This window comes from Pseudophryne corroboree, chromosome 3, assembly GCF_028390025.1.
Source record: "Pseudophryne corroboree isolate aPseCor3 chromosome 3, aPseCor3.hap2, whole genome shotgun sequence".
NCBI classification, from domain to species: domain Eukaryota; kingdom Metazoa; phylum Chordata; class Amphibia; order Anura; family Myobatrachidae; genus Pseudophryne; species Pseudophryne corroboree.
In genome coordinates this window covers 330452505-330466938 of record NC_086446.1, presented here as the reverse complement: position 1 = coordinate 330466938, position 14434 = coordinate 330452505, and the positions used below count along the sequence as shown (strand labels likewise).

The 14434-nt window shown below is 37.5% G+C and overlaps 8 non-coding genes and 2 pseudogenes across 8 annotated transcripts; all 10 read right to left on the bottom strand.

The window, feature by feature from the left end:
- Positions 1-46: 46 nt before the first annotated feature.
- TRNAP-UGG (transfer RNA proline (anticodon UGG)) lies at positions 47-118 on the bottom strand. Its single transcript has one exon. It is a non-coding gene; the product is annotated as a tRNA-Pro (tRNA).
- Positions 119-912: 794 nt separating this feature from the next.
- TRNAP-UGG (transfer RNA proline (anticodon UGG)) lies at positions 913-984 on the bottom strand. The gene has a single exon. It is a non-coding gene; the product is annotated as a tRNA-Pro (tRNA).
- A 789-nt stretch (positions 985-1773) lies between these two features.
- Positions 1774-1845, bottom strand: TRNAP-UGG (transfer RNA proline (anticodon UGG)). Its single transcript has one exon. It is a non-coding gene; the product is annotated as a tRNA-Pro (tRNA).
- A 1263-nt stretch (positions 1846-3108) lies between these two features.
- Positions 3109-3227, bottom strand: LOC134897235 (5S ribosomal RNA; annotated as a pseudogene).
- A 6371-nt stretch (positions 3228-9598) lies between these two features.
- Positions 9599-9717, bottom strand: LOC134897234 (5S ribosomal RNA; annotated as a pseudogene).
- Positions 9718-10596: 879 nt separating this feature from the next.
- TRNAP-UGG (transfer RNA proline (anticodon UGG)) lies at positions 10597-10668 on the bottom strand. Its single transcript has one exon. It is a non-coding gene; the product is annotated as a tRNA-Pro (tRNA).
- Positions 10669-11457: 789 nt separating this feature from the next.
- Positions 11458-11529, bottom strand: TRNAL-UAG (transfer RNA leucine (anticodon UAG)). The gene has a single exon. It is a non-coding gene; the product is annotated as a tRNA-Leu (tRNA).
- Positions 11530-12323: 794 nt separating this feature from the next.
- TRNAP-UGG (transfer RNA proline (anticodon UGG)) lies at positions 12324-12395 on the bottom strand. Its single transcript has one exon. It is a non-coding gene; the product is annotated as a tRNA-Pro (tRNA).
- A 789-nt stretch (positions 12396-13184) lies between these two features.
- Positions 13185-13256, bottom strand: TRNAP-UGG (transfer RNA proline (anticodon UGG)). The gene has a single exon. It is a non-coding gene; the product is annotated as a tRNA-Pro (tRNA).
- Positions 13257-14050: 794 nt separating this feature from the next.
- On the bottom strand, positions 14051-14122 carry TRNAP-UGG (transfer RNA proline (anticodon UGG)). The gene has a single exon. It is a non-coding gene; the product is annotated as a tRNA-Pro (tRNA).
- Positions 14123-14434: the final 312 nt, after the last annotated feature.

The window sequence follows — 14434 nt, the reverse complement described above, 5'->3', positions numbered from 1 at the left end:
TTAAATACTATCAGATATTAAGGACTATAAAAGTATATGAAACCATGGGCTCGTCCAGGATTTGAACCCGGGACCTCTCGCACCCAAAGCGAGAATCATACCCCTAGACCAACGAGCCAACTGCATAATAAACTCTCATTCAGATTTTACCATTTTTAAAGTAAAACTCAAATTATTTAAGAAAAAATGCAAAAAGCTGGAGCAAACACACAATTTCATTTAATGAAGATGTAACGTTTTAAAAATAACATAACAACTTAAAACAACAAAATGTGTATGTAGTATTGCGAAAATAATAACTTAAGGTTACTTGCTATCCAAGTATGCATATTTAAAATGTGCAGTGCCAAGATTTAGAGGTCCCAATAGAGTTTTGACTTTTTTGATAGTTGGAACCTAAGACTTGTCACATACTGTGTGCAACTCAAGCATGCAGACCCAGAAGAAAGACAAAATAAACACCTGCAATTTATTGTTGATCTTTTTGTTAGTCATAATGAGACTATTCTTTTAAGCCACTCAGGGTTACTTAGACAAAAGAAAGGTAAGAGAAAAACCTGTAATTTCATTTTGACAGTTTTTTGTTTGTCAAAATGAGACTTTATAGCCACTCAAGGTTACTTAGACAAAATGGAATCTATAGTGTACCCAATATACCACCAAATGCTTGACATTTTACTAAGTTTGCATAAGTATATGCCTGTAAAAGATGGGCTCATCCGGGATTTGTACCAGGGATCTCTCGCACCCTAAGCAAGAATTATACCCCTTGACCAACGAGCCCACTGTGCATGTCTTTTTTATGTATAGTAATGAAATTGTAAGTAAACCTGTTTGTATACATTAGTGAGTATTTTAAAATGCTATTAAATACTATCAGATATTAAGGACTATAAAAGTACATGAAAACATGGGCTCGTCCGGGATTTGAACCCGGGACCTCCCACACCCAAAGCGAGAATCATACCCCTAGACCAACGAGCCAACTGCGTAATGACTTTTCATTCAGATTTTACCATTTTTAAAGTAAAACTCAAATTATTTAAGAAAAAATGCAAAAAGCTGGAGCAAACACACAATTTCATTTAATGAAGATGTAACATTTTAAAAATAACAACTTAAAACAAAAAAATGTGTATGTAGTATTGCGAAAATAATAACTTAAGGTTACTTGTTATCCAAGTATGCATATTTAAAATGTGCAGTGCCAAGATTTAGAGGTCCCAATAAAGTTTGGACTTTTTTGATAATTAGAACCTAAGACTTGTCACATACTGTGTGCAACTCAAGCATGCAGACCCAGAAGAAAGACAAAATAAACACCTGCAATTTATTGTTGATCTTTTTGTTAGTCATAATGAGACTATTCTTTTAAGCCACTCAGGGTTACTTAGACAAAAGAAAGGTAAGAGAAAAACCTGTAATTTCATTTTGACAGTTTTTTGTTTGTCAAAATGAGACTTTTAAGCCACTCAAGGTTACTTAGACAAAATGGAATCTATAGTTTACCCAATATACCACCAAATGCTTGACATTTTACTAAGTATGCATAAGTTTATACCTGTAAAAGATGGGCTCATCCGGGATTTGTACCAGGGATCTCTCGCACCCTAAGCAAGAATTATACCCCTTGACCAACGATCCCACTGTGCATGTCTTTTTTATGTATATTAATGAAATTGTAAGTAAACCTGTTTGTATACATTAGTGAGTATTTTAAAATGCTATTAAATACTATCAGATATTAAGGACTATAAAAGTATATGAAACCATGGGCTCGTCCGGGATTTGAACCCGGGACCTCTCGCACCCAAAGCGAGAATCATACCCCTAGACCAACGAGCCAACTGCATAATAAACTCTCATTCAGATTTTACCATTTTTAAAGTAAAACTCAAATTATTTAAGAAAAAATGCAAAAAGCTGGAGCAAACACACAATTTCATTTAATGAAGATGTAACGTTTTAAAAATAACATAACAACTTAAAACAACAAAATGTGTATGTAGTATTGCAAAAATAATAACTTAAGGTTACTTGCTATCCAAGTATGCATATTTAAAATGTGCAGTGCCAAGATTTAGAGGTCCCAATAGAGTTTGGACTTTTTTGATAGTTGGAACCTAAGACTTGTCACATACTGTGTGCAACTCAAGCATGCAGACCCAGAAGAAAGACAAAATAAACACCTGCAATTTATTGTTGATCTTTTTGTTAGTCATAATGAGACTATTCTTTTAAGCCACTCAGGGTTACTTAGACAAAAGAAAGGTAAGAGAAAAACCTGTAATTTCATTTTGACAGTTTTTTGTTTGTCAAAATGAGACTTTATAGTCACTCAAGGTTACTTAGACAAAATGGAATCTATAGTGTACCCAATATACCACCAAATGCTTGACATTTTATTAAGTTTGCATAAGTATATGCCTGTAAAAGATGGGCTCATCCGGGATTTGTACCAGGGATCTCTCGCACCCTAAGCAAGAATTATACCCCTTGACCAACGAGCCCACTGTGCATGTCTTTTTTATGTATAGTAATAAAATTGCAAGAATGTATTGGGGGTATACCGCACTGGAGAATGGTAAGGTATCTAATAGATATTGTTAGAACCAAAATACATAATACAACGAGAAAATCTGAGTTTTCTAATGTTATCTTGAGTTTGGTGGTGCACCCTGAGTCAGTGGTAAGACATACAAAAGGGAGAGAAGAAGACTCTTTTGTGGGTGCACTCTTGTATGTTTAAGAGGTCTCAGAAGAGACAATAAGTAAAGATTATAAATGAATTTTTAAATATAACTTTTATTAACAATAATTGATAAAATAGTAGAGTTTACTGTCAAAAATTGGAGGTAGGGGTGGGGGGAAGGGTGGGGGGGAGTTGGGGAATAGAAAGGGGGAACACAGAACGAATTAATTACAGTGTAAATACTGAATATTGTTCTGGAATGCCTGGGTGCGATAATAACAGCTGGAGACCCTGAAAATTGAAGCGTTTTTATTCTCTCATGAGCGATGATGAGGAGACAGATGGGATGATTAAAGATGGAATGAGCAAGATGAATCTGCTGTCAGTGTTAGACGCTGAGCAAAACCGTCCAGGAATTTCTACTAAACTGAGTATTCCTCGAGAGTCTCCCACTCGAGTACTGACCCAGCCCTACACTGCTTAGCTTCCAAGATCGGAAGGATTCGGGCGTTACCAGTGTGGTATGATAGTAGAAAAAATATTAGATATCGAGGGCTCGAGAATCACTGATGAGAGTTCACGAAAATGGAGAAATAAAAGAAAAGACAAGAGAATGAGTGGAGGAGGAAAATAGGGGATCTGCTGCCACCGTTAGACCGGGATAATTACCCCTGAATCAGTGGTGAGAGTCCTGAAGATAGTATAAAGTGAGGAAAAGGAAACGATACTGATAGGTAAAAAAAAAAAAAAATTGGTTGATAGACAATGGGCTGCTTGATTGCAGGATGCTGATAGTACCTATGATAAAGGTACTAGGTGTGATAAAAAGCAATTTGTACACAATTAGCAGTCAAATAAATTGATTAGACCCATACATCACCATCAATTTGCTACTATCAGATTATTATAATTATACCAAAATGGTATCAGGTGGAAAAAGAAGGAGAAAATGAACAACAGTTTCTTATTTGTGTTCCGCTGTATGCAGAGCTGCAGAAATACTATATAATATGATTGCAAGATGCTGATAGTACCTATGATAAAGGTACTTGGTGTGATAAAGAGCAATTGTACACAATTAGCAGATAATTAAATTGATTGGAACCATGCATCACCATCAATTTGATGCTGACAGATTATTGCACATTGTACCAAAATGGTATCAGGTGAAAAGAGAAAGAGATAATGAACAACAGTTGATTATACAGAGCTGCAGCAATGCTATATAATACGCAGTATAGAGGATAGTGATAAATTGCTCAGCCAAATGATTAGATCAAAATGACTGAAAATAAAGGTTTAAACAGTATCCTATGTGGTATTAAGCCGCTAAATGCCGACTATCTGTAAAACGGGTACTTGCAAAAAACAGCTTGATGAATGCTATTATCAAATATAAATATGCAAAAAGATGCTGATATTGAGCAGATATTACCCGGAATTGTATGGAACGATCAGTCACTAATATGAGCAGGATACTTTCTGAGTGCGGAATGTCCGTGTCAAAGTCCAGGCAAATTGAAGATGCAGGATACACTGGTTCCCAGGAGCTGAGCAGTTCGTTTATAGCCGCACTGCCGATCAAAGTACCTGATGTATTGTGGAGACGTGGTCAGGTTGGCTGAGGAGAAGAGAGACACAATGTTCCTGGTCCCATCGCGGCAGTATCTAGCGGCGGCGGGTTGATGCAGCGGCTGCTGGGGAAAGAGCGGCTCGTGGTTCAGGATGTCCGGAATCAGCTGTCACACCCAGGCAGTGGGGATAGGGAACGGAAAACTAGTTTCACCCGTTCACCGGGCTTGATCACTTCCTGTTCCCAGAGGGGATAGTGCAGGCTTTATCTTGCAAGGGAGCTGGTCGTTGTCCAATCAAAAGGGAGGCGTGTCCTGTGTTTGTAAATTGCTGCACAGGTGGAACGGTTGTTCTGTTTAGTATTGGTTCCCTATTATGCTTGCAATTAGTGGCCCATTGCACAAAAGGAAAAAACAGAGAATATGTGTGAGAAATATACAAGGTTATTAGATAAAAAATGAGCATCTTGCTTATTATATAAGTGGGCATAGTGAAAAAATGGAAATAAAAATAAAAATAAATAAAAATAAAATGGGGAAAATTAGCAAAAAAGAATAAATGAATGAAAATAATAAAATTGAAGCTTTCACAAATTGTTTATGAAATATTTAGATGATAAGAATAGATTAAATTTAAGTATAATAAATGATAATTGCTGGAAAAATATGTTAGGACAGCATATCTTGTCTGGAGTTATAAACAAACACGTTGTAAACATTGCATGAGGATATTCATGAATATGTTAATTTGGATTAATAATGCAAGTGACGTCGATGGAAGTGGTGGGAATGATTGTGAGAAAGGATGGTATGGAAAGGATGGGGAGTGAGGTGGAAAGGAATGGGGGGGATGGAGTGGGGGGGGGGGGAAAGGCGGGGGAGAGAGGGGGAAGGGGGGAGGGGGTTTAAGATTGTGGGGTGTTGGGGTGTTGGGATATGGGGTGTTGGGATATGGTTGGGGTGTTGTGGTTTGCAGTGTGGTGGGAATGTGTGTGTGGTGTCGAAGGTGATGATCTTGTGTGGGCGAGAAGTATAATGATATGGTGAGATGAGGAAGGGGAGTAGAGATGTAAGGGATAGGAGTGGGTTGACAATGGGAGTGCTGTGTGGAAACGTGTTAGTAGGTTGTGAAATATGTCGGAATTTGCTGGGTCACTGTAATGGGATGGATGTGAGGTGCATGTGAATGGACTGCGGATGTGATGGTGCCGAGTATGTGGTGGAGGTGGGCGTGAAAGTGCTGATGAAAGAAGGGTGAATGTGATGTGTTATGAATAGGGGTGTACTGGATGAGAGTGTACTGAGGGGTGTAAGGGAAGGAAGCGAGGACACTTGATGGGTGCTATATAGAAAGTAGGTTACAGAAATGCACTGTAATTGATGTATTCATTCAGACCCAATGGTTTGAGACAACCTAACCTGAAAGTCCATTCACTTTCCTTCTTAATAAGTTCTTTGCTTAAGTCACCACCGCGTATGCCTAGATGGACCCTATCTAGGCCAAAGGCGCGCATATCACTTGGTGAGTCATGATGTGCAGCATGGTAGTGTCTGGCTACTGATGTTAGTTTTTTGCCTTTTTGAAGATCTGACGATGAGTTGCGAATGGAGCCCATATGTTCTAAAATCCTAGTTTTGAATTTTCTAGTCGTCATGCCTACATATCGTTGATTGCAAGGACAGGTTAGACAATAGACTACTCCTTGTGTGTCGCAGTTGAAGAAGTGTTGTATGGAAATATCCTTGCCATGTCTGTCCTTGACACAGTCAGTTATCTGTATCTGTGGGCAAGCCTTACATTGCCCACATGGAAAGGATCCCTTAGGGAGTTTGGATTTGGTCATTTCACGTGAAAAATGGCTCTGAACCAACGTGTCTTTGATGTTCTTGGATCTCCTCCAACTGATTTGTAAAGTGGGATCCAATAAAGGTGATAACTCTGGATCCAGATGTAGGACAGGTAGATGTTTCTGAATGGCCTTTTTTAGTAGACGCCATTCGGGACAGAAGGTCCCTACAAATCGAATCTTGGTGTCAGCCTTTTGTTCTTGGAGTTTGTCCTGGAAGATCAGGGATTCCCTGTTGGTTTTTGAAATAGATTGTTGAGCTCTCTTCAGAGAGCGTTTACTGTATCCCCGAGCTTGTAACCTGGTCATAAGTTCTCTGCTTTTCTGTTTGAACACCTTCTCCTCTGTGCAGTTGCGTCTAAGACGAAGAAATTCCCCTTTTGGGATGTTTTCAATAGTAGGTGGGAAATGTGAGCTTGTTTGGTGCAATATACTGTTTGTGGCTGTATCCTTACGAAAGAGTTCTGTAGCCAAAGTCCCACTTGTTGTCTTGTAGATATTCAAGTCCAAAAAAGATATCTTGTCTCTGCTGATTGAGTGAGTGAGAAAAATGTTCAAATTGTTTACATTGAGGATGTTAATGAAGTCCAACAGGAGTTTCTCATCTCCTTCCCAGATCACAAAGATATCATCAATATATCTCAGCCAATTGATGATATGTTTTGTGTAGATATGATTATCATCGTTGAAGACTATTGTTTGTTCCCACCAGCCGAGGAACAGGTTGGCATATGTGGGTGCACAGGCTGCACCCATTGCTGTTCCCCGAATTTGCTGAAAAAATTGGTCACCAAAGGTGAAATAATTTTTATTGAGAACAAAACTCAACATTTCACATAGGAAATCATGAAATACATTTTTTTCTTCCATATCCAGGAAGAATTTGGTGGCTTGTATTCCTTGTGAGTGTGAAATACTGCTATACAGGGCTTCCACATCTAAGGTGACTAGGATACAGTTCTCATTTAGACATATGTCATGTATTTTCCTTAGGAGATCAGAAGTGTCCTTAAGGTAGGAGGGTAATGTCATGACATGGTCTCTGAGATGTAAATCCAGAAATTTGCTTGGGGTTTCCAAGAGTCCCCCATTCCCTGACACTATGGGTCTCCCAGGTGGTTTGTTGATATTCTTGTGTATTTTTGGCAATAAGTAAAAGGTAGGAACCCTGGGATTCGAGACCTCAAGGTATTTAGCCTCTTGTTGTGTGATAGCTCCAGTGGCAAATGCCTCTGTAATCATGTGCATGTATTGCTTGTGGAATTTTATTGTGGGATTAAGTGGCAATCTGATATAACAGGATGTGTCCAACAGTTGTCTCCGTGCTTCCTCTTCATACATTGCGATGGGCCATATGACAATGTTACCACCCTTATCCGAGGGTTTGATAACGGTGTCAGTCCATGTTTTAATCTCTTTAAGAGCTTGTCTCTCTCTGTATTTGAGATTTTTGGTGAGACATCTTTTGCGAGAATTGGTCTGGATCTCGTCAAATTCTTTGGAGACTAGATCCAAAAAGACCCTGATTTCTGGGCTGTTGGTGTCAGGAGGGAAAAAGGTGGACTTCAGTTTGCATGTGGGTCTTATTTTTCGTGAAGCAGGGATGTCCGAGGCTGATTCCATATGCAGCTCCTCCAGTATTTGGATAGCTGTATAATCTTCTTCGGTCAGTGGTGTTATTGATACACTAGGATCCTCCAAAGGTCCTGAATGGCTGGATAGTGAAGTCATAATACTTGAGTCAACAGAGGATTTAGCAAAAAAATTTTTTTAATAATAATTTGCGGCCGAAGAGTCTGAGATCCTTCTCCCACAGAAACCTATCAAAGGGTGATGTGGGTGAAAAAGATAGACCCTTGCTAAGAACCTCTAATTGATCTTCCGTAATGATTTTGGTACTGAGGTTGATAATTTGTAATTTGTCGGTAGTTGTCACTTCCTGGTTGTCCGTACCGGATAGTGAGATGTTCTTGGGGTGGTCCAATCTCGCTTGTTTCTGTCTGTGTTTCGTCCCCCCCCTTCTTGTCGGCCTTGTGGCTTGCTTCTGCCTCTGGTATGTTGGCCTCTCCCTAAAAAAGGGTCCTCACTTTTGTTGTATCTATGGGTGTGGGTACTTCCTTCAGGATGTTCCGTGGCGGAGTCTTCACTGTATGATGATTCTAATTCCGAAGAGCTCGGATCTTCTCTAGGTGGTCCTCCTCTAGGACGTGGAGTGGGAGAATGCCAACGAAAGATTTTTCCTAGGGAGAAGTCGTTTTTGTCTCGTAGGAATTTGGTGCGTTTCCTTTCTATAATATTGGTTTCATATATATCCAGATCTTTCTTGTATTTTTCAAATGTGTTTTGGAAAGATAGGTCTTTCTCCCAGGTTTCTAAGTTTTGACCCAATTCTTCGATATTTTTTTCTACTTGATCTAATATCAGATTGTCATGTTTGATCAAGATTAGAATTAGTTCATTAGAACATTTTAATAGGCTGTTTTCCCATTCAGTTTTAAGGTTGTCTGTGGCCAAAGGGAAGGAGGGGAAGATACGTGGTCGTAAGCCTCTGGGTGATAATTTATTTTTGTGGTAGTTTTCTAATGTAGTGATATCCCAGGTGAGCCTAATCCTTTTTTGAAGGTTTTTCTGTAATTTTGATAAATCAGATTTCCAGTCTTTGGGAGTGCTGGGATTGTGGAAGGTATCTGAAAAAATATCTCCAAATTCCTCTACGTTTCTACGTTTGGATGTTAGTTCAGTTTTTAATGAAAATGCTGTCATTGCCTTGAATATAACAATATACAGTGGGGGGAAAAAATGAAAAGAGGAAAGGGAATGTTGTTATAACAGAAGCGACTACTATACAAAAGGAAAGAGATCCTATAGCAAGGTATATAAATCCGTGCAAGGTATGGAAAACTGAGTCTTAGCTCAGTGTACTGAATACATGAATGTATTGGGGGTATACCGCACTGGAGAATGGTAAGGTATCTAATAGATATTGTTAGAACCAAAATACATAATACAACGAGAAAATCTGAGTTTTCTAATGTTATCTTGAGTTTGGTGGTGCACCCTGAGTCAGTGGTAAGACATACAAAAGGGAGAGAAGAAGACTCTTTTGTGGGTGCACTCTTGTATGTTTAAGAGGTCTCAGAAGAGACAATAAGTAAAGATTATAAATGAATTTTTAAATATAACTTTTATTAACAATAATTGATAAAATAGTAGAGTTTACTGTCAAAAATTGGAGGTAGGGGTGGGGGGAAGGGTGGGGGGGAGTTGGGGAATAGAAAGGGGGAACACAGAACGAATTAATTACAGTGTAAATACTGAATATTGTTCTGGAATGCCTGGGTGCGATAATAACAGCTGGAGACCCTGAAAATTGAAGCGTTTTTATTCTCTCATGAGCGATGATGAGGAGACAGATGGGATGATTAAAGATGGAATGAGCAAGATGAATCTGCTGTCAGTGTTAGACGCTGAGCAAAACCGTCCAGGAATTTCTACTAAACTGAGTATTCCTCGAGAGTCTCCCACTCGAGTACTGACCCAGCCCTACACTGCTTAGCTTCCAAGATCGGAAGGATTCGGGCGTTACCAGTGTGGTATGATAGTAGAAAAAATATTAGATATCGAGGGCTCGAGAATCACTGATGAGAGTTCACGAAAATGGAGAAATAAAAGAAAAGACAAGAGAATGAGTGGAGGAGGAAAATAGGGGATCTGCTGCCACCGTTAGACCGGGATAATTACCCCTGAATCAGTGGTGAGAGTCCTGAAGATAGTATAAAGTGAGGAAAAGGAAACGATACTGATAGGTAAAAAAAAAAAAAAATTGGTTGATAGACAATGGGCTGCTTGATTGCAGGATGCTGATAGTACCTATGATAAAGGTACTAGGTGTGATAAAAAGCAATTTGTACACAATTAGCAGTCAAATAAATTGATTAGACCCATACATCACCATCAATTTGCTACTATCAGATTATTATAATTATACCAAAATGGTATCAGGTGGAAAAAGAAGGAGAAAATGAACAACAGTTTCTTATTTGTGTTCCGCTGTATGCAGAGCTGCAGAAATACTATATAATATGATTGCAACTCAGGGTTACTTAGACAAAAGAAAGGTAAGAGAAAAACCTGTAATTTCATTTTGACAGTTTTTTGTTTGTCAAAATGAGACTTTTAAGCCACTCAAGGTACCTTAGACAAAATGGAATCTATAGTTTACCCAATATACCACCAAATGCTTGACATTTTACTAAGTATGCATAAGTATATACCTGTAAAAGATGGGCTCATCCGGGATTTGTACCAGGGATCTCTCGCACCCTAAGCAAGAATTATACCCCTTGACCAACGAGCCCACTGTGCATGTCTTTTTTATGTATAGTAATGAAATTGTAAGTAAACCTGTTTGTATACATTAGTGAGTATTTTAAAATGCTATTAAATACTATCAGATATTAAGGACTATAAAAGTACATGAAAACATGGGCTCGTCCGGGATTTGAACCCGGGACCTCCCACACCCAAAGCGAGAATCATACCCCTAGACCAACGAGCCAACTGCGTAATGGCTTTTCATTCAGATTTTACCATTTTTAAAGTAAAACTCAAATTATTTAAGAAAAAATGCAAAAAGCTGGAGCAAACACACAATTTCATTTAATGAAGATGTAACATTTTAAAAATAACAACTTAAAACAAAAAAATGTGTATGTAGTATTGCGAAAATAATAACTTAAGGTTACTTGTTATCCAAGTATGCATATTTAAAATGTGCAGTGCCAAGATTTAGAGGTCCCAATAAAGTTTGGACTTTTTTGATAATTAGAACCTAAGACTTGTCACATACTGTGTGCAACTCAAGCATGCAGACCCAGAAGAAAGACAAAATAAACACCTGCAATTTACTGTTGATCTTTTTGTTAGTCATAATGAGACTATTCTTTTAAGCCACTCAGGGTTACTTAGACAAAAGAAAGGTAAGAGAAAAACCTGTAATTTCATTTTGACAGTTTTTTGTTTGTCAAAATGAGACTTTTAAGCCACTCAAGGTTACTTAGACAAAATGGAATCTATAGTTTACCCAATATACCACCAAATGCTTGACATTTTACTAAGTATGCATAAGTTTATACCTGTAAAAGATGGGCTCATCCGGGATTTGTACCAGGGATCTCTCGCACCCTAAGCAAGAATTATACCCCTTGACCAACGATCCCACTGTGCATGTCTTTTTTATGTATATTAATGAAATTGTAAGTAAACCTGTTTGTATACATTAGTGAGTATTTTAAAATGCTATTAAATACTATCAGATATTAAGGACTATAAAAGTATATGAAACCATGGGCTCGTCCGGGATTTGAACCCGGGACCTCTCGCACCTAAAGCGAGAATCATACCCCTAGACCAACGAGCCAACTGCATAATAAACTCTCATTCAGATTTTACCATTTTTAAAGTAAAACTCAAATTATTTAAGAAAAAATGCAAAAAGCTGGAGCAAACACACAATTTCATTTAATGAAGATGTAACATTTTAAAAATAACATAACAACTTAAAACAACAAAATGTGTATGTAGTATTGCGAAAATAATAACTTAAGGTTACTTGCTATCCAAGTATGCATATTTAAAATGTGCAGTGCCAAGATTTAGGGGTCCCAATAGAGTTTGGACTTTTTTGATAGTTGGAACCTAAGACTTGTCACATACTGTGTGCAACTCAAGCATGCAGACCCAGAAGAAAGACAAAATAAACACCTGCAATTTATTGTTGATCTTTTTGTTAGTCATAATGAGACTATTCTTTTAAGCCACTCAGGGTTACTTAGACAAAAGAAAGGTAAGAGAAAAACCTGTAATTTCATTTTGACAGTTTTTTGTTTGTCAAAATGAGACTTTATAGCCACTCAAGGTTACTTAGACAAAATGGAATCTATAGTGTACCCAATATACCACCAAATGCTTGACATTTTATTAAGTTTGCATAAGTATATGCCTGTAAAAGATGGGCTCATCCGGGATTTGTACCAGGGATCTCTCGCACCCTAAGCAAGAATTATACCCCTTGACCAACGAGCCCACTGTGCATGTCTTTTTTATGTATAGTAATGAAATTGCAAGTAAACCTGTTTGTATACATTAGTGAGTATTTTAAAATGCTATTAAATACTATCAGATATTAAGGACTATAAAAGTACATGAAAACATGGGCTCGTCTGGGATTTGAACCCGGGACCTCTCGCACCCAAAGCGAGAATCATACCCCTAGACCAACGAGCCAACTGCGTAATGGCTTTTCATTCAGATTTTACCATTTTTAAAGTAAAACTCAAATTATTTAAGAAAAAATGCAAAAAGCTGGAGCAAACACACAATTTCATTTAAATGAAGATGTAACATTTTAAAAATAACAACTTAAAACAAAAAAATGTGTATGTAGTATTGCGAAAATAATAACTTAAGGTTACTTGTTATCCAAGTATGCATATTTAAAATGTGCAGTGCCAAGATTTGGAGGTCCCAATAGAGTTTGGACTTTTTTGATAGTTGGACCAAAGACTTGTCACATACTGTGTGCAACTCAAGTATGCAGACCCAGAAGAAAGACAAAATAAACACCTGCAATTTATTGTTGATCTTTTTGTTAGTCATAATGAGACTATTCTTTTAAGCCACTCAGGGTTACTTAGACAAAAGAAAGGTAAGAGAAAAACCTGTAATTTCATTTTGACAGTTTTTTGTTTGTCAAAATGAGACTTTTAAGCCACTCAAGGTTACTTAGACAAAATGGAATCTATAGTTTACCCAATATACCACCAAATGCTTGACATTTTACTAAGTATGCATAAGTTTATACCTGTAAAAGATGGGCTCATCCGGGATTTGTACCAGGGATCTCTCGCACCCTAAGCAAGAATTATACCCCTTGACCAACGATCCCACTGTGCATGTCTTTTTTATGTATATTAATGAAATTGTAAGTAAACCTGTTTGTATACATTAGTGAGTATTTTAAAATGCTATTAAATACTATCAGATATTAAGGACTATAAAAGTATATGAAACCATGGGCTCGTCCGGGATTTGAACCCGGGACCTCTCGCACCCAAAGCGAGAATCATACCCCTAGACCAACGAGCCAACTGCATAATAAACTCTCATTCAGATTTTACCATTTTTAAAGTAAAACTCAAATTATTTAAGAAAAAATGCAAAAAGCTGGAGCAAACACACAATTTCATTTAATGAAGATGTAACCTTTTAAAAATAACATAACAACCTAAAACAACAAAATGTGTATGTAGTATTGCGAAAATAATAACTTAAGGTTACTTGCTATCCAAGTATGCATATTTAAAATGTGCAGTGCCAAGATTTAGAGGTCCCAATAGAGTTTGGACTTTTTTGATAGTTGGAACCTAAGACTTGTCACATACTGTTTGCAACTCAAGCATGCAGACCCAGAAGAAAGACAAAATAAACACCTGCAATTTATTGTTGATCTTTTTGTTAGTCATAATGAGACTATTCTTTTAAGCCACTCAGGGTTACTTAGACAAAAGAAAGGTAAGAGAAAAACCTGTAATTTCATTTTGACAGTTTTTTGTTTGTCAAAATGAGACTTTATAGCCACTCAAGGTTACTTAGACAAAATGGAATCTATAGTGTACCCAATATACCACCAAATGCTTGACATTTTACTAAGTTTGCATAAGTATATGCCTGTAAAAGATGGGCTCATCCGGGATTTGTACCAGGGATCTCTCGCACCCTAAGCAAGAATTATACCCCTTGACCAACGAGCCCACTGTGCATGTCTTTTTTATGTATAGTAATGAAATTGTAAGTAAACCTGTTTGTATACATTAGTGAGTATTTTAAAATGCTATTAAATACTATCAGATATTAATGACTATAAAAGTACATGAAAACATGGGCTCGTCCGGGATTTGAACCCGGGACCTCCCACACCCAAAGCGAGAATCATACCCCTAGACCAACGAGCCAACTGCGTAATGGCTTTTCATTCAGATTTTACCATTTTTAAAGTAAAACTCAAATTATTTAAGAAAAAATGCAAAAAGCTGGAGCAAACACACAATTTCATTTAATGAAGATGTAACATTTTAAAAATAACAACTTAAAACAAAAAAATGTGTATGTAGTATTGCGAAAATAATAACTTAAGGTTACTTGTTATCCAAGTATGCATATTTAAAATGTGCAGTGCCAAGATTTAGAGGTCCCAATAAAGTTTGGACTTTTTTGATAATTAGAACCTAAGACTTGTCACATACTGTGTGCAACTCAAGCATGCA